The following is a 26,152-nucleotide window of genomic DNA, read 5'->3' as shown; positions in this document are numbered from 1 at the left end:
AAGCAGCCTGTGCCGGGGGGGCCCAACCTCCTCCTGGCGCCCCCCCTGGCAATGGCTGAAGGAGATGCAGGACCTGGCACTGCCAATCCCAGGGGGGTAAAAACACCCCCACAGCTCCCAGCTGCTGAGAAAACCAGGGCTGACTTCTTTGGTCAGCGGTTCTTTCTCTCTCGTCTGGGAGGAGGGGAAAGAGGGAAGGGTTGTTCCCAGGCTTTTTGCTTCTAGGAAATATTTGGTGGTACTTCTCTATCCCTGTGAGGTTCAGACACTCCTCGTTTACCCACTGAGTTCTTAGATTAGATGAAATACCAGGAGCAGAGAAGCTGGGACTTTAAGAACAGTGCCTAATATTGTAAGACTTGCAATCAACTTGGAAGAGTTGGAAACACTTATGGTCTATAAATAAATCCTCCGTAGAGCCCATATGCAGCTACTGTATTTTAAACCTCAGGAGACACAGAGAAGGCAGTCCTGGGAAGTGTGAGCTGCTCATTAGCACGGGAGCTGAGGGGAATGATAATTTCTGTGTTCCTGCCCTGCTGAGCCACCGCAGCCAAGACCCCGACCCAGGCTGTCGCTCCCAGCCAGGTGCTCCTCACCCAGCGCCCGGGGCGACGCGGGTGACAGCACATAGGTGTGACACCTCCCAGGATGAAAAGCAATGGAGAAACGCAACACCTTCTCCCTGCTTTGTGTGTTTAACATGAGGAAAAAACCTCCAAAATGCTTTGCAAAGCCGAAGGAGCAAGGTGGGATCCCTTGATTGCTCCAGACAGAAATTGTCTCTTATCCTTATTTACCCTTAATGGGAATTTTCTTAACAAATGTTTTTCCCTCAGAAAATAGCAACTGAATTGCATAACATAGATGTGAGCATATGAATGACTAACAGTGTAAGTTGGCTCCCTTAGGGCCAAAGCATAAATAACTGTCACTGGAGTGAAGTGGACAAAGGATGAACAGAAAATACGATATAAAGGCTGCGTAATGCTTTTGTTCTGGTTAAGATGTAGGTAGCATCGTCCCCCTGTGTAACTCAGAAACTCTTCTTCCATTTAGAAGTTGCTCTGAGATCCTTTGGGAGGGGTGCCTGTAGAGGTAAGGTAACAGCAAAGATAACCCTGTGTTCCATAAACGCCTCTGAGGTGACCTATAAATTACTGGTGGTGAAGAGCACGTGCCCTTCCTTCCTCGCAGGCGGGGTTACGTTTCGCTCCTGCTCATAACACAGCGCAACAAATAGAGAAACAAATAATGGAGAAGGGAACGTTGGTCCTTTAAAAGTCAATTTCTGTGTGCATTTAACCATAAAAGCAACATCTGCTCTGCTAAATACAGGTGTTTTATATCCTTGTCATTAATTGGAGGGGACATTATGTCATCATACATCAACAGTTAAAGTTGGTTAAAGTGCCACTTATCTCAGGTGCTATCATTAATCAGATCCCTTTCATCTGGGTGCCCACGCTGCCTCTATTGGCAGTGACGTTGAACCCTTTGACTGGTTCCCTTCTCTTTTTTTAGCTGGTTTTGAGTTAACGGCTCAGCAATCAGCCACGTGCAACGTTCACCCAGGGCAATGGTCCCAACTCGGGCACAAACCAGTCGCGTGGAAACAGGCTCGAGGGGTCAGACCGGTAACACCACCGGAGCCACGTGTGACCCGGAGGTGCGAGGCTGCGGCCCCGCGTCACGCTCGGGACAGCAAGACCTCAGCCTCCCCCCTCACCCTGCCTCTGGCCCCAGCTGCCTCCCCTCGAATCCCTGATGCTGCTCTCCCCAATCCCTGATGCTGCATCTCCCCAATCCCTGCTGCATCTCCCCAATCCCTGCTGCATCTCCCCAGTCCCTGCTGCTGCATCTCCCCAATCCCTGCTGCTGCATCTCCCCAGTCCCTGCTGCATCTCCCCAGTCCCTGCTGCTGCATCTCCCCAATCCCTGCTGCTGCATCTCCCCAGTCCCTGCTGCATCTCCCCAGTCCCTGCTGCATCTCCCCAGTCCCTGCTGCTGCATCTCCCCAATCCCTGCTGCTGCATCTCCCCAGTCCCTGCTGCATCTCCCCAGTCCCTGCTGCATCTCCCCAGTCCCTGCTGCTGCATCTCCCCAGTCCCTGCTGCTGCATCTCCCCAGTCCCTGCTGCATCTCCCCAGTCCCTGCTGCATCTCCCCAGTCCCTGCTGCTGCATCTCCCCAATCCCTGCTGCATCTCCCCAGTCCCTGCTGCATCTCCCCAGTCCCTGCTGCGTCCTCAGCCCCAGTCCCTGCTGCATGTCCCCGGGATTCCCGGCCCCTCCAGCCCCGGGAAGGTTTCCGTCCCATCAGCGGCATCTCTGATGGCCGGGAGAAGTGCATGTGGGAAACCAGCCCATTAGCAAGCCTTAACTGCCAGAGAATTGTAAGTAAAACAAATTGAGTGTGACATAAAAAAAGTAAAGTATTGAATGGATTTTCTTTCCGAGAATTACACGAAGTCAAGTATCTTATTAAGTTCAAGAGAATTACATTTTACATGCTTCAGCAAGAGACATGTACCCTTTAGAAAATAATAATGAACTGCTTTTTTTTTGCATTCATTTACATACCTTTGATAAATTACTGTAACCAGATTAGGGAGATAAAATAACTAGTCTATTAATTACAATGATTATTATTTAATAGAAAATGGGATTCTGGGCAATGTGTATGGTAAAAGGAAAGCTTAGCAATGCATTATATGGATGTGGTATTTTATCTTAAAGAGTAAGATAAGTGTCCAGCTCTTTCTGCAATCTAAAGAATATGTTCATTACCTGTGCAAGATTTATAAGTATAATTGAGTGTAATATTTTAAAACTATTTGCCTTATTTCGCCGCACATGGAGGACAAGGCAGAGCTGCTGCTTTAATTAAACTGTGTAAATTCCTCTGTGAAGTTATCTAACAAGGGTTCCATTTGTAAGGAAATTACTTTTTTATTTAAAAAGTTCCCAAGATTACATAATTACAGTCCTGCCTGAACTTCAGTGGGTGCGCGCGTGTGTAGTTACCTACACGTGTCTTTTAATTTTGTGTCTCTTAGGTAAATCCTACCCCATCTAATGCACACGTACGTGTATGCCTACACGTATTAAACGCACATATACGTATTTCTATGCACATGCACACATGATAGGCTGCAAACACGCACAGTAGCATGTAACAAGCCCTACGCAATGATGCCAGAGGTGTGGGGTCGGTTCCACCTTGGTCCCAGCCCACGGGCCCCTCTCGGGGCAGTGCAGAGCAGGTCCCACGCGGAGCAGGTCCCCCTCGCCCTTCCACCCGTGGCTAGCGAGGCTTTCACCCTGCCTTCATCCCCAGCATAAAACAGCCTTTTTGAGGGAAGACGTTTTGAATTGTGTCCAAAAATAGGAGACTGCAGTCTGTCATAGCAGAAACACAGGAGAGGGAGGAATAGGAGTTACATGCACAATCCTAAATCTGGTATTTTCCAGCTCTGAAACGCCTGGCTTTGTGGCTGGCACACTGTTCTTTGCACATAGATTTTTTTTTTTTTTAAACGCAGTTTCTGAGGGCTTTTTTTTGCAGAGATTGGGGTTTTTTGCAAAGAAAACAGTGGAATGTACTTTATCATGTGCTACCTGTCCCACCTCCACCATCACACCCCATCCCTACATAGTTACTGTTTGCTGCCCCACCTTTGCTGGTGGGAAGGGCCTTAGGCACTCACATACACTTCTTGGAGGGTGTTTTTAAGCACAGAATAAAATAAAAAAATCACGGACTTCTCATGGTTAATGCTGCTGCAAAACTGAGCAAACTCCAGCTGGATCAAAAAGCTCTACATCAGTTCTAGAACATCTCCCACCAGGCAAAAGGAAGGTATGAGAAAAAGACGTAGTCAAAGAAGTTTTTACAACAGACACTGATAAGCAACATGAATACACTAGTTGTCATCCGTTCATTTAATTAAACAAATTTAAATAAACGATCCCTTCTATCCTTTCAAACCTTGTCACTAGGTAGGCATGGCACAAGAGCAAGACTTGAAAGTTGGCTAAAAGATCCCTGCTCACCAGAGCTGGAATTCATCCTTGCACCCAAGAACGAGAAGCATTTCCACAAGCCCACTTACGTCCTACTTAAGCCCTCGACTGAGATTTTAAACTGGGATGTAAACCTCAGCTTTGCTGCCTGTGCCGCAGCAAACTCATACTCTTTAGACCTGGTCTGCAATATTTAACCTCGTTTCTGGACTGTCTCCGTAGTCACGCACAGGTGAGGGACTGGGAGTCTGAAAGCATCGTTACAGATGTTTAGTCCCTCATCAGCTGGCCAGCATGAGAGTGCTCTCGCTGCACGCCCCTCCTTTCTCCCCTCCAAAACCACCGCTGCACCCAGGGAATGCAAAAATGGCAATGATTGACTTACTAATTGAAAAACAGAAGGTAAGAGGCTCTTGTCCCTAATGAGGAGAATGCAGTTTTTCTGTTATTTAAAGAGTTTCTCAGGACAGCGGTTCTGGAGGCAACCAGAGCTCCTCCAAGCCCCGGAGCGGGTGGCTGGGCTGGGGCTGCTCTCGCAGCCACCCCACCTGCTGCCCTGCTCAACGTACCTTGTGGGGGTCAATTAAGGGCTTGATTGGCCTCCCACTGACCACGGTGTAAATGAGGAGCAACTCATGAAGTAAATCCAAAGATGGTTAGAAGAAAGGACAGTCACCCTCTTCGTACACAAATCATACCAAATGATTCTTCTGAGCAGCATCTCCCGACATTAACACACACTATTAGCAGAACATGCTTATTTAAATGAATTTTTCCCAAATAAATTTTTTTTTTTTTTGAGCAAAAGGAATAAAATAAGGGGCAGGCAGAAACACCACCCACTCTGCAGCACTGCTCCCCGGATGGAGCCAAGCCCTGCAGCCCTTCTGCAGGCTGCCTTTGGGACCCCCATGTGGGGCCAAGGAGGGGTGTGGACGTAGGAATGGGCACGGGAATGGGCACAGGATTGGGAATGGGCACAGACATGGGAATAGGAATGGGCACAGGTATGGGAATAGGAATGGGCATGGACATGGGAATGGGCACAGACGTGGGAATGGGCATGGACATGGGAATGGGCACAGATATGGGAATGGCAATGGGGACACACGTGGGAATGGGAATGGGCACAGACATGGGAATGGCAATGGAAATGGGAATAGGAATAGGCACAGATGTGGGAATGGGCATGGGCACGGGGTGCAGCTGCAACCAGGGTGTGGGGAGGGTCTCCCAACCCTCCCCGGTCAGACAGAGCCTTACCTGCCAGTTTAAAAGGAAATGAAAGATAAATGTTAACATCTGCGCCTGCACATGCAATGGTGGCAGGGGAGGCTAAATGCTAAGTAGAGCAAGAGACGTGTCTGGCAGAGTTACCTAGGCAGAAAATGAGGCTCCCCACAGTTCCCCAGGAGCAGCGCCCGCTGCCCCGGACCCCGCGCCCCCAGCCCCACCCCACTGCCAGGGCCCGGGGCAGCCCGCTCCCGGCCCTGCTCCCCGGGGGCTCCCCACCCCGCCAGGCACACTCGGGCTTTTACATTTCCCCTTCCCCTGCCTTCCGCGGGTCTCCCCCCTGCCTCGGCTGACGCCGGAGCTGTTGCCACCTTTCCCGGAGACGGTCTCGTGTCTCACATCTTCTGTTCACACTCGCAGCATCTATCATCTGCAGCCGCGCTGCCGTAACTTCTTTTGGCATATGTCAGGTCACCATTTATTTCTACGTTTTATTTTTTTAACAGAACATCCCACATGCTGCGATCAGTACCGCTGATTTATACACCCCCTGCAACCTCTCTGTAGCTATTTTTCTAAGCAGGTCAGGAAGCAGGGTTGGAGCTAACCCTGCCTCTCCGCAGCCGAACAGGGGCTGCTTTCCCCAGCCCTTGGGTGAGCTGACATGCAGTTGTTCTTAGCTTATCTGTCACATCTGGTTTTATTCATACATCTGGCAAAAGACAGCCATTACATATATTTTCCAGCTCTCCTAAATGTTCCTGCCTTGCATCCAGACAGAGGAAGGGTGAGGTCACGCAGGAACATGGCTCTCTGACAGCTCCTTGATGGCTCTATGCACAGAGAACTCCTCTTTGGGGTGCTCCTATACTTCAGAAAATAAATTGTAATCGCTGCTGAACTCTCTGGGATCTTTGCCCTGCAGCCTGTGCTTGCACCCTGCAGCCAGCCACAGCAACTGGAGCACGGCGATGCTGTGAGCACCACACCACCTCCGGACGGCAGAGCCTCGGCCCCTCCTGCTCCCCGGCACGGGGCTGCTCCTCACCAGTGACACCAGGGCACACTCGGGGCCCAGAGCAGGACCCCAAGCCCATCCCCACACTGGCTGGCAGGCCTGGCTCTCCCCTTATATAAGCACTGGAGGCAGCTGAAGTCCGTCAGGTTTGCAGAATAGTAACAACCACCTGTCAGGTCTTATTACCCAGATATTTCACACCAGAGATTTGTTATATTAAAGGGCACTGAAATTACTTATGTCAGGTAACTGAATTATAATTAAATGCTACGTAGATTATTAAAATACTCTTACGGCGAGGGGGAAACATAAATGATAACACAAGACAGCCCCATTACAGAATTAGCTTACTAGCAGGGTTTTGCTTTGATTTGTCATTAACTGGAATAACGACCCTCTCTCTCTCCCTCCACCTGATCAGCACTGGGGCGGGCAGGGCAGCACGAGTGCCCAGCCAGGCGCTGCCCGCCCTCAGCTCCAGCACTGCCACCGTCCACCAGGGGATTCAGTGCTTCTCCAGGGCGTCACAAGTCCCTGCGAACCCCCTTGGGTGAGTCGTAGGTGCAGGGACAGGGAGCAGCCCCCACCCGGAGCCCTGTCGATCTGCATCAATCTGCCCTCGCTGACCGGAGGATGCTGCGAAAAGGAAAGGAAGATGGCAGGATCTTCCTCTTTTGGCCTGAGAAAAACCTACACTTTGGTTTATGTTCTTATCTAAAGAAACACAGAAATCACATATACGGACTGAATAAGCTATGAGTTTGCAAAATTATTTGCCCTTTCTTATTTATATGTGGAGGCGACAGTTATGATAAATGGTAAAACCACATGATAAACAGCAGAATAATCTCTAAGCCCTCTAGGATTTAACAAGGACACATTTAATAGGATCTTGTAATAATTATCTTGAACCCCTACATTCCTGGCTGTCGGATCAAAAACGGGGGCCCTGGCGTCCCGCAGAGCCCCCGATCACCCCGTTCCGTGACCACATCCCAGCTCCCTCCCCCGTTTCTCACTTGATTTCTGCACAGGAACTGAGTTTCCCCTGGAGGGAGGGGAAGAGCCCCACAGTACCGTGGGTCACCCATGACTGAGCCTGTTGTCACCTGTGCCAGCTGACCAAGTCACTGAGAGCGGGTCCTTCTCCTCCTGGCTGCCCCGTGCCCGCTCGCAAGAGCAAAACCAGCTGCTCGCGGGAGCCAGAGGGGTTTGCACGGGGAGATCAGGCTCCTGAACGAGCTTGGAAGCCTCCAATCTTACCTCCATGGCTCCCAAGTCTTGGACCTGGCCTAGCATTCTTTCCACCTAACAAATATATATTTTCCAATCCACGTACAACCCCAGAAATTTCTTCAAGGAGTTGCTAATCGGCAAGATGCGACAAGAAATAAAAAGTAGTGGTGGCTAATAATAAACCAAACAGCGTGGAAAGAACAGATTGCACTCAATATTACTGTCTTCCCCTAGATTTGGGGGTTTGGTGGGGGCTTTTTTGGGTTTGTCGGTGTTGTTTTTAGCTGATGGTTCCCAGCTGGGACTATAAATTCCTCTGTGTGTGGAGCTATTTTCCTCCTTGTCTGTGCACCCATTGGGATGCTTTATCAGAAAACAGAAATGCTTACGCTGACAAGTGCATGCGCAGGCACACGCACACATGAAGTCCTGGAAGGAGACGCTGTCAATATCCTGCAGATACATTAAGGATTGTTTCTCCATTAGAAAAGGGTCTTTGGAAGCTGCCGTTTCCTCAGAGCCAGGCTGAAGCAGCTACACGGGAACCACACGCCAGCTTCCTTCCACTGTATTTTCCTCCCAGCCTCTAGGCCAGCCCATCACGCTGTGGCTGCACCAGGACAGGGGATGACAGGCCTTAGAAATTCCCTTTTAAATTGTACCCACAGCAGATCCACTTCTGCTCATTAAACAGGACTTGTCTCCGATCGTCGGTTATCCAACACGTAACGGTTGGATCTACTTAGAGCCGGTGGACAGGTATGTCTGGAGGAAAACCCTTCTGTGTCCATGGACAGAGATGTCCACGGAGGCCTCCCGACCAAACCAGGGCATGGAGGTAACACCTCGTGCTGTATTTCACCATCAAAACCTCCCTCATTCCGACTGCAGCAGAGGTGACGGGGCTCCTGCGGAGCCCGGCAGTCCGTGTACGGGACCTGTGACACACATCTGAGCAACCCCAGAAGTAGAGAAGGCGAATTCAGGGGAGCCAGGATCTACCTGTGGTTTTCCTGTGAGTTAAATCAGCCTTAAATCCTCATAACAAGTATTCACTGCAGATGATTCCCTCAGAGCTGATAATAAATATTTGAAGCGCTTCCCCCAGGGCCGTGCGCGGGAGCTGTTGGGCAGCAGCAATGTATCTCCTCTCCTTTCCTTTCCCACACGCTCCCTCCCCAGCCCCAGCCCGAGACATTTATTAACCCACTGTCACCGGGGGGTTGTGCTGAGCAGCAGGCAGGTTTGGCTCCTCCGGCCCCGCCGTGTCACCCGGCCTCAGTGGGCGGGATCCTCTGGGATCGCCGTCCTGTCGAGGAGGACAAACCTGCCCATTCCAGCATCCCCTCACAGGTGGTAGTGGGGTTCCTCTCATGGGGACGTGATGTAAAAGCAGCCAGGTACCAGCAACTGTCCTCTGCATTTAGAAATAAATAGTCAGGAGAGTCTTTACTGCTCTCTCTGTAGGGAAGAGGGTGGAAATATTGAGTGAAACTGCTGGGAGAGGAGCATGCATATGTGTGTGTCTGTGTGTTAGTTTATATAACACTTTAACTAACAAGCTATGATCTTCTCCAGAACAGTAGATAAAATGGCAAATGAAATATAGGGCAATAATTCTGACACTAAGGCGAAGTTGCTGGTTTTAATATATGCCTCTTTGCAAGCAGATAGGCCATAACATGACAATAATGAAATACAAATGACCTACATAAAAAAAAGATAAAATCAGGTAATTACTGAAGCGTCAGTTCTTTACAAAATAATTGGTAATGACCTTTGATAAAGAAATCACTTTTGTGATATTGCTGACAGTACAATTTCCAACTCTGAGAAAACATAGCAGCTGGCTCTAAATCAGGGGCCGCGCTGCCGGGACTCGCCGCCACGTCAGGGAAACGTGCTCCTGCGGCAGAGCCGAGGGGTGGCCGGCGCCCGCGGGGGTCTGCGGCACAGACCCGCTGGCACCCACACCCCGCGGGTCCCGCAGCTCAGGGGCAGGGCCCGGGGATGGTGCTCAGCACCCTGCGCCGCCGCAGCCCTCGCCCTCCAGACGCCGGGAGCTCTGCCTGGCTCTGTCCCACCTCGCACCTGAGCCACCCGAGCAGGAGCTGGAGCTGGGGACATCCAGCTGTCCCTTGAGACCCAAACCACCTCTGCTTCCAGGACAAAGCCCGGCTCTAACCCCTCCATCCTCACTGCCAGGGACGCCCTAAGTCAGGCAAGGCCTCCGAGGGAGCAGGTCGAGGCACGAGTATTTTCTTCTCCTCCTCGTCCCTCCTGGAGCGACGGGCAGAGTGTGCAGCTCGAGCAGCTCATGCTTGAGCTCCTGCGCGACCCCCGGCTCGCTCCCGGCAGGCTGCAGGACGAGCCTCAGATGGAAACGACTTTTGATTGCTTCCAATCTGGCTGAGATTGCAAATAAAAGGCTGCAAATGTCACCCCCGATCTCCCCTAGAGGATGCTCCTCCCTGGAAAAACTTCCAAGAAGTCCAAACGAGGGAAGGAGAAGATGGCAGGAGGATCTCAAAGGAGCTGCCTAACATCAAGGAGCAACAGTGACCTGCTGCAGGCAACCCTCATGTAAATGCACCATAGCAGTTGCAGAGCTGTTCCTCAGCCATGTAATTTTTCTGCTGATCAAGTCAACTAAGTGAAAAATAAGTGAATGCCTGATGGTTTGAAGAAGATTCAATACACCTCCGTCTCACCGAGAAGGAAACGTAAGTCTGAACCACGGAGAGGCCACGTTCCATTTGTAATCAGCACTTTCAGAACCAGAACACACCTCAGATTAGCCCCAGACACAACCTGGGGGTGAACCTCGGTGTCAGGGGTGCGGGGAACAGAGGTGGTGGCCTGCACGCCCCTGGGGCACGGGCCGTGGGCTCCCTCCCCCACTGGGATTCCCAGCAGCGAGGGTTTATGGAACACAAATGTGCCACGAGGCTTAGTAACAGCTGCCGACCAAATAGGTGTGACAAGATCAGCAGATTTCCTGAAACATGGTAGAGCAAATAATAATAATAATAATAATAATAATAATAATAGCCTGAACTCTACTGAAACCACATTCACAACCACCAAATCTCTCAGCTTTATGTGACAAACCTTGCAACATACCCACTCCCCTTCCCTTCCCCCACCCAAAGGAGAAAGAAAAAAAAAAAAAAAGATCTTCACACTTTTTCTAATACCAGCTGGTTCATTTATATTGCAGAAGTTTCACGAGACAGTTACTGACAGTGATATACTAAACACAGGTTAAACCCGCCATGATCGCTGCCTCTCTGTGTGCCGCGAGGAAATTAGAACATTTGCATAAAACGATAAGAATGGCACCAGCTTCCTACTGAAACTGTGAAAAACCCCTTTGTGGGGCGCCCCGGCCAGGGGCCACCAGCCCCCCTGCAGCAGGGTGAGGGATTCCTGCTCCGGCGCAGAGCTGCACCTTCCCAGCAACTCTGCTCCCATGCCCTGGATGCCACTGAAAGCCTCGGGGCATTCCCCGCTGCGCGGAGCGGGACAACCCCAGGTGCTGGCTCGTCCCCTCGTCCCCTCGCAGGGCCAGTGCCCTCCGCCTCGGCCACGGCTCCTTTAGCCGCGGGGTTTTCCCGCTTGCACAAGTTCTTCCACCTGCAGAGTCTCCCCAGACGCGAGTTTCCCCCCGGGCCGCCGCAGAGCGCGCACAAAGGATGCGTCGGAGAGGCGGGCGCCCCACCAGTGTTACTCTTCACCCTCTCAAAGTCATGATTCAGCTTTTGAGTGTGAAAACAAATAAAAACAGCTCAGCGACCTCCTTCCCTTTAGATGAACATTTTTTCCTTTTTAAAGGAGGTTTCACTCTATTACTATTTTTCTCTGAGTATTCTAAAAACTACGGTGTATGAGCGGCAGGCAAGGCGGCCTGTGATGATCTGATTAAAGCAATCCGTAACAACGCTACACACAGCATACAAGTACAACCCTGCTAAACACCTGGCTGTGACTCTTTTCAAACTTCCCAGATCTGATATTTTACAATAAAACCTTTCTCCAGTAAGAAGGAATGAGGATGGCCGGTGCCGGCGCCTATAAAGGCCAACAAGTGCTCGCAGGCTGCCAGGACAATGGGGACAGAGTCCAGAAGCCAAACGTGCTGCACGGGTGGCAACACCCGGCGTGCCCAGCACCGACCGTGGCGGCCGTGGGACCCCAAAAAGGGCTTTTCTGACCCCAAAGCCTTGACTGGATGCCCGTTGTATCAAGTTGAGTCAGATGTGCCCAGTTCTGTGACCGCCACGGGCATTTTGGCACCTTATCCTGGAACTCTCACATCATCACATCTGCAGACAGCCCTTGCTGTCTCGTGAGTCTGGCCAGGACCTGTGGCTGCCCACGATGGGGCTCTCAGCCCCTCTTGTCCTTCCTTTGCCATTTCCATTCCCACCTGGATTTCCAACCTCTAACATCCAGGCAAACGCAACAGGGGCAGTTTAAGGAAAAGGCAGCCCTGTGTTCATCTACCGCGGCGTGTGGCAGGGTGGCGAGGTGCCTGAACCCGCGCGACGGACCTCGGCAAAGAATGAATGTTTCGGTGGAAAAAAAATCCTACTCGGTGGAAAAAAAACCATTTTCTTGCTAGAGAGGGAAAGACTAACCCGCCTTTTGCTTGTGCGCAGCTCTGGTGGCTGCGGAGGAGGCCCTGCTGAGCACGGAGCATGCCTTCTTTGTGTCTGCAGCCCGCACCTCCCAGACCAAGGGATGAAAAAGTTCCAGGAAAATCAGGTTTGCAGATGTGTGCTCTTCATCTGTGCTCAGAGATGCTCCCAGTCCTCCACTTACATGCCGTCTACAGGTTAAAGAGAGGGAATGCTTAGCCGTTCCAGCAGGCTTTTCCTTTTAACGACCCGTCTTTATTAATTTACAAGCTTTACATCCAGACCCATTCCATAACGCTGCAATTTGCATGTTAATATAGAAGTTGGTGGAGTTTTGGAGCCGCTGCAGCTGGAGCAGTGGGTGTGAGCCCCGGAAGGACCCTCTGCGCTGCGGCGGGGCTCGGGGAAAGAGCCTTTTGTTGGCGCTGGAAAGCAGCGCGGGTGCGTCGGCACGGGGAGCAGCCGGGGAGGCTCTGCTGAAGACAAGTGTCATCAGCAGAGAGCTCTCTTCATCACATTTCCAACCGCTTTGCCGTCAGCCCCGGCAAGGCTGACTGCCCCTCGGAAACCCAGCTGGTTAACGGGATGTGCTAATTGCTTTTGTGCAAACGCCTGTCGGTGCCGGGGAAGGCCGGTGCCAGGCACCGTGCCCAGGCACCTCCGCCGGCCACGGGAGGCAGCCGGGTGCTGGGTGCTGCTGCTGCTGCTGCCTTTTCACCCGGGAACAGGGAAGGGGCAGCTGAACCCTGAATCATCATCAGACAGATGAAAATCGGCAAATTAGAGGGGCACGAAAATCCTCATTGGCAAAATAACCTTTTTTTTTTTTTTTTAGCACCGCCGCAGGATTTGGTGGCGTTTTGAGGGATTTAGGGACGCTCCAGACGAGCGCTTCTGAGAGCACACACACAGGAACGATCCACCTCCCGAGGTGCTAAATGCCTAATCGATACCACCACCCATTCTCCCCATCTAAAGAATTAACTTCTAATACTTTCCCAAATCAACATATATTTTTAAGTCTAAGATGCTTTTATTTTAATTCGTACCCCAGCTCTGTCTGGAAATTAGGAAGCTCACAAACTTTGTGATCCTCCACTTGAGTGCAGCAGCCTCATTCCTTAAGACAGTGAAGGGGAAGAAGGATTGTTCACGTTTTCTTTTCAAAGGGGGGAAGAAAAGGAAAAAGAAAAACAGGTGCTTTAAAATTTTCAAGGTGCAAACTAAATTACAAGATGCCCAGGAGTGTGCAATAGCATTTCATTGTTTGAGTTCGGAATAAAAGACAGATAATTAGGAAATTGGGAGTCTATTAATTTTCCAAATTTACTCATGCAAGAAGCACTGAGCTATGGTGATATTTGCTTACCTCGTCATTATGCAAAAATATATTAGCTAATTATTTTGACTAATGCAATTAAGATATGCATATTTAGCATAAACTATACAATAGAAATGTTACAGTCAGCAATTGCCGGGTTGCACTCATGGGCAGCAGAGAGGCAAAAGTCTCAGCACAGTCTCTGATGGTAAACCATAATATTGCTCCTATTCTGCCCGAACTGTTATTATTAGTTCTGTTGCAGTAATTAATTTGCTTTACAGCATGACTAGGTGGCACAGTTAGCAGCGGTATTAATTTCTGTTATGAGCCACCTGAAGATGTCAGCTTTCAGCAGCGGAGACTCTGCCTTTAATTGCCTAAATCAGTGGCAGAGCAGTAACTCTTCCCAGGACCCAATTAGGACACTCAGTAGCTCCTGTCTTGGCTCTTTATTTGGTACGAGGACACTGGGAGGTGGGCACACATCCTCCCCCCATCTCCTCGCTCCTATGGATGGAAAGGTGGAAAATCTAGGATTTTGCTACTGTCAGGCGTTGCCGGCAATGAAACCTCTTCCCTGCTAGCAGAGGTTGGGATTGCTGCTCCCCCCGTGCTTCCCCCTGCTCCCCACATCCCCTGCCCCGGGCTCAGCCCTGTGCTCGGGGTCTCTGCAGGCTCCTGCCCTGCCCCGGGCCCCCCATCCTCACCGTGTCAGGGTGGCCCCGCAGCCCCCAGCCCCCCCAGTCCAGCCCTTCCACTGCAGCGCGGCCACCAAATGGGGGATGAGGCTTGGAAACCATCAGCTGCTCAGGTCCCAGCAAGGGCTGGGGCCTCCTGCTCACAGAAATCTCAGTCCCCCACCCCAGGAAATGAGCCAGGGCTGTGCCCTGTGCCGAGCACTGGGGCAGTGGGCTCAGCTTGGCGTGGGCGCCGGCGAGGAAGAAATTCAGGTGGGTTGAGAAAAAAAAGCGCTCCTCTTTTAGAAATTGTGTGAGAAGTTACTTGTAGAGGATGGGAGGGAGCGGCTGAAGTTTCCTTGCCCTCCGCCAGAACCAATGATCTTGGTAGAGACCAAAGCAAAAGTCGGGGGGATTTCGGGGTACCCAGTGGCTTTGCGTGGTCCAGATGTGATCGGCACAACCTGGGGGCGAGTCCCAGCAGTACTTTCACTCCAAGGCATCCTGACAGCCCACGGAGAGCAGCGCTCGGTTGAAGGAGGACCAGGGATGGGAGACGAGGAAGGAAATCTCTGAGGGTCTGGGTGCCTTCCCTCAGCAGCATCTCCAGCTTTGCTCAGCACTGGCTGTGCTTCCAGCGGAGTCATTTTGGCTAATTTTGCACTAACCATGTGGACTGTCAAATGGCTTCTGCTGTATTTTGTTGCCCTTTCAAATATTTCTCAAAGAGTAGGCTGTACCATCTGGTGGACAATCTGCCTGTGTGTGCAACAGCACTATACCTAGTGCAGCGCCGGCGGGCCCGCAGCGCCCATCGACAGCCGCGCGCGGGCAAGCGGTGGCCCCGCGGCACCCGGGGCCACGGGCCACGGCTGCAGCCATGCCGGGGGCCACGGCCACCAGCAAACCCTCCTGGGCACGGGGTCGCCCCGGCCTTCGGACGGCAGAGATATTGCCTCCGCCCTCGGCGTGCACGGGGAAGACAGAGCGGGTGCTTCCCCTCGATGTGGACTCTTCTCCCGGAGCCACATCATCAAGTTTTAAACCTCTTTCCTTTTTATTATTTTTACATATTGCACATTCACAGCTACTGCTGACTCCACACACTCCCCCCTTTTCGCAGCACGCTCTGATAGGAGTTGCCAGACAGGTTAGAGAAGGCAGATTATACATTGCTGACGGTATATAGAAATCCTTATTTCTGCTTTACCACAGAAAGAACAGGGTGGTCTTAGGAAAATCACTCAAATAATTCCTTGTGTATCGGTCTACATTTTGTTATCAAAAACCAGAGGCTCAAAGGTCATAAGAAGAAACCAATAATATCAACATTCACCTCAAAACACACATATGAGCTGGGCGTGTGGGATGGCAACGTGAAAATAATCCCCTTAACCACAGCAGGTCCTCTCCCCCTGTGTATACACACACACAACTCCACAATGCACATGTCTGGTACACCTGGAGTATCCAGAACACACGTACAGCCAGCTAGAGACCACCAAGGAATAACAAATCCAGCAGGTTAAGGCTTAATCCCTTTGCCGAGTCGCTTTTGAGTCGCACAGTCCTCTGAAGGCTCTCCTCCCTCCTATACCCCACAATTTGTTCTTTATTTCTGGGAGACTCATCAAGTTAAACGCAATAGGTTTAATTTATGGCCTGGGTATGAGCTGAAAATATGTGATGATTCTGTAAAAACCTCCTGGGGGTCTATTGATTTCTCGGGCGTGCTCTGGGAGTTTTCAAAACCACGTTATATGCAATTTTTTTCTCTTGGGAATATGCGATACCGGGACAACCTTTGCCAGCCAGAGTTTAAGGAATTAGGGAATAGACTTGCAGACAGGGTTTCCTCCACAGCAGCTCTAAAACTCGAGGGCACAAGTACTAGTCCTAAGAACTTCTGTGGGGGCAGGGGGTGTTTGCCCCCTCCTTGGCTGCCCTGGGGGAGGGCTCGGCCGTGCCAGGCCAGCGACCCAGGGGGATGCCTGTCTTCAGCTGTGCCCAGAGACCAGCCCGCAGGTCAGATAAACGCAGAAAATGAAGAACCAAGAGCCCTGCTGCTGGGTCCCCTCCCCGGGTCACCCACCGCTGTCTGCGTTCACATCCCCGAGCCTGTGAGGTGGAACTGCCAGTGGGGATGGCCACGGGCCACTGTGGCCACAGGCAGCAGCTCCCCGTCCTCCCGCCAGGCTCAGCACCTGGCTCTTCACGACAATTAGTTTTTCATCTTATCTGCATTTACAAAAGTTTCGTGCCACGGTAATACAGAGATTCTCAAAACAAAAGGGGGTTTTTAGTAATATCGGGGCGTGTCCCAGGAAACACGCGGGAAGGTCACGTGCACCCCAGAGACACGGGGTGCCCCGGGGGGAACGTCCCGCGGCCGGGCAGGGTCACTCCTCCAAAGGCAAGGATCTGCTCCCACCGCCCCCTGTGATTTGTCTTATTATTTTATGTACGCTTAATATGTATGATCTTAACAGCTTCGGGGGCCAGATTATTTGAGCAATTGCTGGTATGCAAATCCCATTAGGTTCAACAGGAGTTCTGCCACACATCTGACAAGGCTATCTGGCAGCAAATCTCACTCCTGCTTGGGCTCCTCTAAGAGATCTCTCCTCCCCTGGAAGCCAGAGTGAAACTTAATAGGGAATTACACAATGTGAATACACACTAAGGAGAGACCGGACTTTTAAAATCATGCTGGCATCCAAAAGCCGTTAATCTTCTTAGGTAATGATGAAAAATGCACTGGAATGATGATGTAACTCACCAAGGGGGAGCGAGGAGCTCTGGTGAATGGATGGCCTGAGTAAAACTTCTGCTCTTCTTCTGTTTATCCCATTCTCCACTTAATTACCGTGCCCAAATATTTTTTAAAACACCCCCCTGTAAACAGCCTTTTCAGTGCTGAAAAGAGAACAGCAACTCGCACCAGCCGGCAGAGAATGCCTCTTCCTTTCCTTTTCTCCATTTAATTAATTCCTCAAGGAGAGGGGAAGCGAAGGGAACCTCGGCGCTGTCGACCCGGGGCAGCGGGTGGGTTGTGAACAGCAGCAGGGGCTGTCAGGAGATCCCTGCAGGGGCAGGAGTGACCGGCGTTCCCACGGGGGCTGGCAACCGGCGGGTACGAGTGGGCAACCGGCGGGTACGAGTGGGCAACCGGCAGGTACGAGTGGACAACCGGCGGGTACGAGTGGGCAACCGGCGGGCACGAGTGGGCAACCAGCAGGCACACAGCACCAGCCTGCCCCTGCCCCTTCGCCACCCCTTGCCGGGATCCTCCCACCAGTGCTGTTAGTGCTCATTTCCATCAGTTTGGCCACAGAAACTCCCAAGAAACCTCAGGTTTCTTGAAGACAAACCCACAATTTTCAAATTTTTAAAATTTTTTTTGGATTTCTTTTTTTCTCTGCAAATTCCCACGCGTAGGAAAGGGGTGTGAGATGCTCCAGAGAGCTCACTTTCCACACTTCTCTCTATGCATGCTATACTAAAACACCCCCTGCAAAGCCCCCAGGGCTCACACGGCCGGGCCGGTGGCCAGGGGCCAGTGCCAGCCTCCTGCCTCGGCTGTGCCCCTCCACAGCCCGGCTGCCTGCGGGACTGAACTGGGGCAGGCGAGCAGCCCCTCCCCAGAACAACTCCAGTCTGGCCCGAGGGCAATCCAAGGACCTGGCCGAAGGTTCCTCAGGAAGCAGAGGGGAGCAGGGGGGCAGGGACCCCCTTTCCCCGGAGAGGAGGAGCACACGGGCTCCTTTCAGACACCCAAACCCTCTGTCCCCAACTGCAGCCTCCTCCCTACTTCTTAAGCAGAACAACTGAAAAAAAAGCATGCAAAATGTTCATTTTTACAGAAGCTGCCAGTGCCATCCCCTCCAAGCCTTTCTGCAACTGTTTTATTTATCTGCTGCAATAGAGGCCGGGCTGCTCCTCTCTGACCACCCGAGCTGGCCCTTGCCAGCCCCCACGACCCCCCCACAAGTCCCTTGGACTCCTGGCGCTCGCTCGCTGCGAGTCACACAGAGAAATATTTATTGTAAAGAGAATGTGCTCCATAATTAAAACTTTCTGCTATTAGGGAGTTTATGATCTCATGATGCTATAGGAAGCGGAGTTTATGGTCACTGAATCAGTACTTGATTCTGAGAGTGCAATTAGCAAATCACAGAAACAGTGTATCAAAGAGTGTCGTTAGAGCCAGAGTCGCCCTCCTCTAATGAAATGCTAGCTTCAGTAGTATAATTATTAAGATCACCATTTCACTATTATAGTAATAACTGCAGATAATTGCACAATATTATCTTTCCCAGAATCATCTTCTCTGCATAAATTGAAAGGTTCAAAATATAATTCACAGGGCAAAACCCTCCCAGGAAATCCATGGGGAAGATCAGAAATAAACAGCAGAAGTGATGACTTGCCTTGATTGCAGCAAAGACATGTGGCTTCATCATGTGCTGCTTTCAGAAGGTGGTATCTCTGCCTAATTGGCCCACAGGGACAGCGCGGTGCTGCGGAAGAATAAATTGGCTGTGTGACCAGAGGTACGGAGAGTCCACTGGAGTTAAATCCTGGTTACAAACAAAAGTAATGGTTACATGACATCTTTGGATCTATTTTTCATTAACTACCAATAAAGCAGTGCAGTAATTATCGGTTGCCCTGAGCCCCTCCCACCCGTGATGTATAGCTGGTGTGGTTATTACCTTTGGCGCCGTCCTTGTTCCATCTTCTGGGAGGGTCTCAAGGAGGACACAGATGCTCGTTGGGGTTGATGTCAAGCGAGGCTTCGCTGACCCGGGGAGGTTACAGCTTTCCTCAGCACCTGTACGGCCAAAACAGAGCAAAGAACAAAAAGGTGTTTTGTCTTTGCACATGCACAGAAAAAAAACAAAACAAAAACAAAAAACCAAAACCCAAACTTTTATGAACTTTGAGAACTTTTCTGCTGACACCTGAGCTACCAGGGGACTTTGGGGATGGGATTTAGCAGCCCCCAGCATCTCGTCTCATCTCAACCTAAAGCAGACATCAACCCATGGTGGGTAAAATGTGCCGCGGAAGTATTTATTCCTTCTCCACTGACTGGAAATCGAGCTTAGCTGCCCACCACATTTACAGATACCAAAAATGAGGTGAAACGCTCCTTATCCTGGCTGCCTCGGGGATTAAGCAGGTACCCTGGTGACTCTGCTCCCATGTGCTTCAGCAGCGTCTACGACCAAAGTCGGGCCGGGTACAACTTTCTCATGGGTTTGGGCACAAACCCCTGTATTTCCACTGACTATTTTTTATTGTGTAGGTAAAGAAAACACCGTCCATCCCCTCTGCTCTAGGAAATAACTGCAGACTGCCCACAGGGGAGAGGGAGGGCAGCTCAGGAGCTCAGTTTGTGGCATTAAACACAACCAACGGGCCGCTGGCATGACCTGTTGCTGGTGAAAAGTCCATTTCCAAGCAGCCACCACTGCACTGATTAAAATGGACTTGAACTTAAAAAAAAAAAAAGTACAGGAAAGATTTATTAGCACTGAAATTGCATTCTCGCCTGGAACAAGGACCTTTTTTGATACCAAATAATTTCTTTCTGTCTGAAACCTGGAAATTTAGAAAGCTTTTCAAAATGCGTTAGCATTACTCAAATCATAAGTAAGTTGGGATGTTAATGAATGCGGCTTCCTGAAAAAATGGGGAAAAAACAAGCAACATACAAGGCTGGATCTCCAGCAGCTGTAAACAGGGGCTGTTCTTTACACTCCTGTAACTTATTTCCTGTAAAAAGTAACTTTAATGTTCTTGGCCTTCAACCTGCACAAATACGAGCCTGTGCAGCGAGGCACCGCGTGTGAAAATGCCTGAGGAGCCGTAGGTGCTGCATCCTCTGCAGCTCAGTCTGTCATCTACGCTAATAATTATGCTACAGACAGATTTAGCTGCACCCATTTTACAAACAGGAAAACTGAAAGGCAGCTACATCTGCTTGGCAGCTGTGTCAGCCTGAGATAGGCACAGAAATCCCAGTTTCCACATTTATTTTTAGCCAGATGAGATGGAATTGATACGAAAAGCCCAGTGAAATAAGTATGAAAAAGAAGCCATCACTCTGATGGTGAGGAATCTGAAGTGTTCTGTGCTGAAGATCGTCTCTGTGCAATATTAATGATTATGGATGATGGGGAAAAATGTTAAGCACTGAAAAAAAGAAGAAAACTTCAGATGTGCCTCACTGGGAAACTAGAAAGGACACAGCTTCAAGTAATGATTATTTTTATTTAGGAAAACATTATACAAGGGACTCCTTCCAAGGAAAGCAATCTGGGTTGTGTCTGGGCTGAGTACACAATGTCATCCTGTTGCAAAAAAAGCAAACATCGTACCAGGATGTATAAACAGGAGTGTCATGTGTAAGACACATGAAGTAATCCTCCGCTCCAGGCAGCGGTGGGAAGGTCTCAGCTGGAGAACTGTCTCTGGTCTGGGCACAGCGTTGGGAGGGAGCTGGGGACCAACTGGAGACAGTCCAGGGAGAGCAGCAAGAACGATCGGAGGCCGAAAAAAAAAAAAAAATGACCTAAGAGGGAAGATTGAAAGAGTCGGGCTTGTTTAGTCTGGGGAAGAGATGGGTGAAGGAAGGCGTGCAAAGCCTCCTGGAATATGCTTGAGGCTGCTGCAGGAGGAAGGTGATGGGCTCCCCTCAACACCCACCAAGTAGAGGGCAAGGCAGAGAAACGGCTGGAGAGAAAAGAACTTTTCTGTTCAGGGTCTGTGCGTGCTCCTGCCCTGTCCGCAGCGATCTCTGCATGCTGCTTGTAAGGGCCCCTGAGATCCTTGGAGATGTTGGTTCCTAACACCACCAAGCTAAGATTAGAGATATTAAACATTAGTTGGAATAGACCTATTATCCAAAAAAGGAACAACGCTGTTACCTGTTTTCTTTCCCTTTTTTTTTTTTTATCCCTACCACAGAGCAGGGGAGGTAGCAGAGCATCCTGAGCTAAGTTCAGCATGGAGGTGGCTAATCTCTCCTTCATGCTTCCGTACTTCTAAAAAACTGTGCAAGTGAGCAGAAATCCGCTGTATTTCAGACATCCTGTGAAAGGTTGTATCCCAGGACAGTTGCCCCTTGGGGAGGAAGAAATTTGTGACCTTGTTTAGCTGAGCAAGCACATCAGCTGCTGGAGTAGCGACGCTGTAAGCATTTCCAGCCCAGCTGGAAAGGAGGTCACGTTGCAGGCGGGCTACCTGCCTCGCGGGGGGCTCGCCGCCTGCTAGAGGCCGGGAAGCGGCACAGGGATTTATGAGAATCCACAAAAGAGAGAGGAGAGTCGTGCACGGCTACTCCCAAAGCTGGAAAATCACTTGCACCGTCCTGCTTAATGGTAACAAAGCCAACCGTGGGATGGGGAGGGGGAAAGCGCTCGGCGGCGAGCAGGCGCGGGGTGGCAAGTAAATGAAGCGGCGAGATCTGCTCTTTGCTGCAAGCAAAAAGTTTCCCTCGCTGAGAGGATGCAGCAAGGAGAGTTAGGGGTTTGTGAGACCAGTTTTCATTAGGGTTTACATTGTAATTTTGCCTAATTAGTCTCCAATAATTAATGCTGTGTGTGTAACGGAGATGTAATCAGACAAAATGCTGGTAAGTAAACCCCATGGAAACCATACATCTTTTGATAGTAATGATTATGTTCTTTTTTATTATTAAAGATCCCATTAGAAAGAATTTATTATTTTTCCCCTTTGTGAAAGAAATAATAAACATTACATCAGATGCTCTTATTTTTGGTATTGAGCAACCGAGTATACGTAATTAGCCACAGTTAAAAAGAAATTTTGCCTGAGTGGCTTTTGGGGAACATTACATCCAAATTACAACCCCGTAGATTTTTTCATGTGAAAATACACTATCAATAAATAACTCAAATACAGCTTGTCTGGAAAAAACATTTAGATCCTGAAGAGAACATGCAGGAAAGAAAAGTGACAGCTCTGAGGGCTGGGAAACCCACTGGACAGTGGTCGGTACCACCACAACTGCCCTCACAATGACTTTTCTCGGGCATTTGCTTCCTGGGAATCCACTCGTGAAGGCTGGAGCCCAGCGCCCAGCAGCACCCCAGGAGGTGCCCTCCGCAGGGGCGACCCGCGCCCAGCCCTTTGCCTGCCGAACCTTCTCCTCTCCTAGCGGGGTTGGGCTGGATGCTCACAAACACACTGAGGTGTCTCCATGCCGACAAACCCCCAACCCAAAGAGACTCGTTCAGACCGAAGAGATGAGATGTGCAGCTTTGTTCCAGTCAGATCCAAGTCGGTGCCACAAAACTCCGAAGGACCTGGCTGTGTGTGAGAGATGCAGTGCTTAACCCTGCGGGTTTCACAGCAAATACTGGGTTTGTTAACGGTTCTCTTGAATGTTTGAGGCCAGGCCTTGTGCTGCACATGCTCTCTGTGCCCTTGGCAAGTGTGACCACGACCCTGACCCGTGGGCAGTGGTGCTACCCCCAGGCTTTCTGTGACGGGGAGGAGGAGGAACATCCTTTCGGTTGCAGTGTGGCCTCATGTGGCTCCGCAGAGCCTTTTGGGATGAAGCTGCCTGACCTACAAGCTAAGATGCTTCACAAGCATTATCCATGCCAGCAGTCAATAAATGTGACAGCAGTGGCACTGCCTGCATGGGGAAGTGAGGCTCCTCAGCATCTAGCGATAAGATGTCACATAATACAGCAGTCAGCGAGGGAGGAAATGAAATGAGAACTGCTAGAAACGCCGAGTGTTTGTTCTTTGCTTTTCGCCACTGAGAAATCCCTGGGGTGCTGATAGCATCCTGCAGAACGACGCGCCAACACCTGCCTGCCTCCCTCTCTCCCACCGCCGCTTAGGAGGAACAACCCACCGTGTGGCAACTTATGGGAAAGAAATCCCCCCTGAAGTATGAGAGAGGCCATCAAAAATTCCTCTTCAGGATATAAGGGATGTACCTACAGCTGGAGAGACTCCAGTGAACTGAGAGGGACGCGGGTGGGACGGGTGGGGAGAGGCCACAGGGACGAGCAAGGCACTGGGAGGTCTCACGTGCGCAGAGAGCACCAGAGCTTGGCTCATTTATCCCAGCGAAACTGAAGGATGCGACTTGTCCCTAGCAATGTATCCCAGGTGAACACTGGGGAGGAAGAAGAACACTATAGACAAAAAGATAATGTCTTTTAGAAGGAGAAATGGGGTTTAGCTAGCCTTTAAAATTAAACTGCCTGGAAACTGAGCATCTCACTGTCAGAGCAGTAAGGGTTTGCCTTCCAATGGGAGAAGCAATAAAAAAATTGCTTTTAATCAAAAAGTCGGTTTTCCTCAGGAGGTTCAATAACAGGGAATATAAGATGGTGTCCCAGGGCTGAAGAGCTGGAACCCGAAGCCTGCTCTGCCCTTCGACAGCAGCCTGGCAGACGACGGCAGCGGGAGGTACGGACGGGAAGGCTGGAGGAAGGTCTCATGGGGGTAACGCACCAGGACCCGCCTGCTCCACACCGCCACTCACGTTCCCCAGTGGGAGATGCTCAACGGGGAGCAGCAACATATTTGCTCACATAATCGACACCTACCAGAGCTCGGGCTGCTTCTGAGAGCCACGTAAGCCCCGAGGCTCGACAGGAGAAAGGCCGTGCTGAGTTACCTGTCAGGTGTTCTGCCTGGACGAGAGAGCGGGCAGCCAAGCGCCACCACCGTGGAACAGCCACAACTGCCACACTCGTCCTAAGCTCGGCAGCTTCAAGAATTGCCTCTTTCTTCACAAAGGTATTACAGAGACTCGCCCAAATGCACTGAAAGTACAGAACAGCAGAACTGACCGAGGGGCTCCGAGGAAAGGAAGCGAGACGGGGAGATAATCAGGAAAGCAAGGACGGTCAGAGCCGAGGAAGAGGGACGCGAGCAAGCCTTGTGGTGTCGTGGAGATGAAGGAGACGCCCATTCAGGCAGTACAATGAAACACAATCACCTGCGCCGTTCAGGCGCGAGCTCAGGGAGCATCAAGTCCCAAGTGGAGTCAGAGCTCACACGGTCACAGGCCCTGAGGCTCAGCAGCTACTTTGTGAGCATGAGAAGTCGCATGGCGATGTGATGCAGCCGCGGAAATCTGAAGGCAACTCAGCCAACGTGATCTTGTCTTCTGGACAAGCTCCAAGCCGGGAGAGGACACAGACTGCTCCCACGATGAGGGGACTGCCTGGCTCAACTGGCAGGCATGAAGGAAAAAGTCACATCGAGGAACTCTGTGGGTAAAAATAAAAAAGAAGTGGTTCAAAATTCCCATTCTGTCAGTAATGGGAAACAGGAAGAAGGAACAACTTCATGATAACGATGACCTCTCAGAACAAGAAGATCCGCATTCCCAGGGTGGAGAGGGGATGTTCCAGCAGATGGCAAAGCCGGTGACTTCTGGCCAGTTCCAGACACCACTGAACACCCAACCTAACGCTGGCCCGTGCCCTCCCCGAACAGGGCAGAGCCTGCACCGTGCCTGTCCCATTTTGGAGGGATGTTGGGAGACTCTTGCCAAGGAGCATCCCCTCCTTCTGCGCCGCCTCACGTCCAAACAGGCGACGATGGCTTTGGGACATTGTCCTTGTCCATGCGTGCCTTCCAGCCTTCGGGGGAGTGCTCCTTCTCTGTTCCTACCTCCACCTCTCCAAAAGCTCTCGAGTCCTTCACCCTTGCAGCTGCACCAGAGGGCACGACCCGCTCGCCCCTTTCCCGACACACGCTGTGGGAAGGACAGCAGAAGTGGGCAGCTGCCGGCACAGCCCTGGAGCTCCCAGGAGAAAGCAAAAGAGAGGGAATGAGCCCCATGGCGTGGCCACAGAGCTGGCAGAGGCTGCAGCCCAACCACTGAGATCTGGTGGGGAAAGAACTGAGCAGCAGGGAACAGCTGGTGAGAAGGTTCTCTGTGCACGGAGATATACTGAGCTGAGGTATTTTGCAGCTCTAAGGTGGGTTTTACAATGAAGTTGACATCCAAGACCAACCTTGGAGTGAGTATCCTCACCAGAGACACCTGCGGCCGAAGTTCAGGGCTGTGCTTGGCCTGGCTCAGCGCTGGTACTTGACCCTCGGTCTGCAGCATTCGCTGGGAGCAAACCAGGCAGGGGAGGAAGAAGTCAGGACCGCAAACTCCGCGCCTCCTCCAGCAGACTGCTGCCGAGAGAGAGCTTTGGGATTTCACGAGTACGTTGTCAACGGTTCCAGCTTTGTCCAGACATAAATAGCAAATTTTACTGGGACGGAAGCCGTGTCCCCCCACAGGGCTGTGCTTTTCCAGCTCAAGGTGCACGTTCATCCCTTCCACGGGTGCCATCTCCGCAGCTGCACTTGGACGCGCTTTTAATGGAAAGCCATTACAAGAGGAAGTCATTTCCACATCGTTCGCTGCTCGGAAATTTTGTTTCAGCAGACATTTAATGCAAATTTCAGTCGGTATCCACACTGAAGCCTTTGCTTGTTGAGAGTTGATAAATTTAAATGGCGCTTGCCTCAAGTGAAAAGATCTGAGTTTTTATACTGCAGCGTTCGCCGTGGATCTTAAAAACAATGCATGCACAACTTACATCTAATGCATGAATTCATTTTTTAGTTTCAAAAACACAAGACACTTTTTAAAGTGATGTGCAGCCATGAATTTGGCCGGCTGCTTAATTCCGTATACAGTAAGGCTGTAGCAGGGAGCCTTTTCCATTTTGAATCAAATGGAATTTGTGATTTGCATGCACCTTTTGAGTCAAAATCAAACATTTGCCCTGGATTGGCCCTAGTTTAATTAAAATGATGAGAATGTGTGATATGCTTTTGGTCTAAGGCAAAAAGGATGCACAGCACTGAAATTTGGAACAAACATAAAAAAAATTGAGAAATGCATGGTTGGAAGTGATAAGAAATGCCAAGACTATGTATTACATGGGATCACGGGATGAAAATAGAAAATATCCTAAAAAAATTCTGGCGTACTGT

At 50.7% G+C, this 26,152-nt stretch overlaps 1 long non-coding RNA gene across 1 annotated transcript in view; it reads right to left on the bottom strand.

The window, feature by feature from the left end:
• The window catches only part of LOC141973823 (uncharacterized), a 150,988-nt gene that overhangs the window by 85,042 nt on the left and 39,794 nt on the right, over positions 1-26,152 (bottom strand). The window contains exons 6-7 of the long non-coding RNA XR_012635602.1: positions 18,868-18,986; positions 18,583-18,732 (exon numbers count right to left, since the gene is read on the bottom strand). This is a non-coding gene — a long non-coding RNA (uncharacterized LOC141973823). The remainder of the gene's footprint in view (positions 1-18,582; positions 18,733-18,867; positions 18,987-26,152) is intronic.

Source organism: Athene noctua, chromosome Z (assembly GCF_965140245.1).
Source record: "Athene noctua chromosome Z, bAthNoc1.hap1.1, whole genome shotgun sequence".
NCBI lineage: Eukaryota > Metazoa > Chordata > Aves > Strigiformes > Strigidae > Athene > Athene noctua.
Note: the sequence above shows the minus strand (reverse complement) of the source record. Positions and strands in the feature narration are given on the sequence as shown.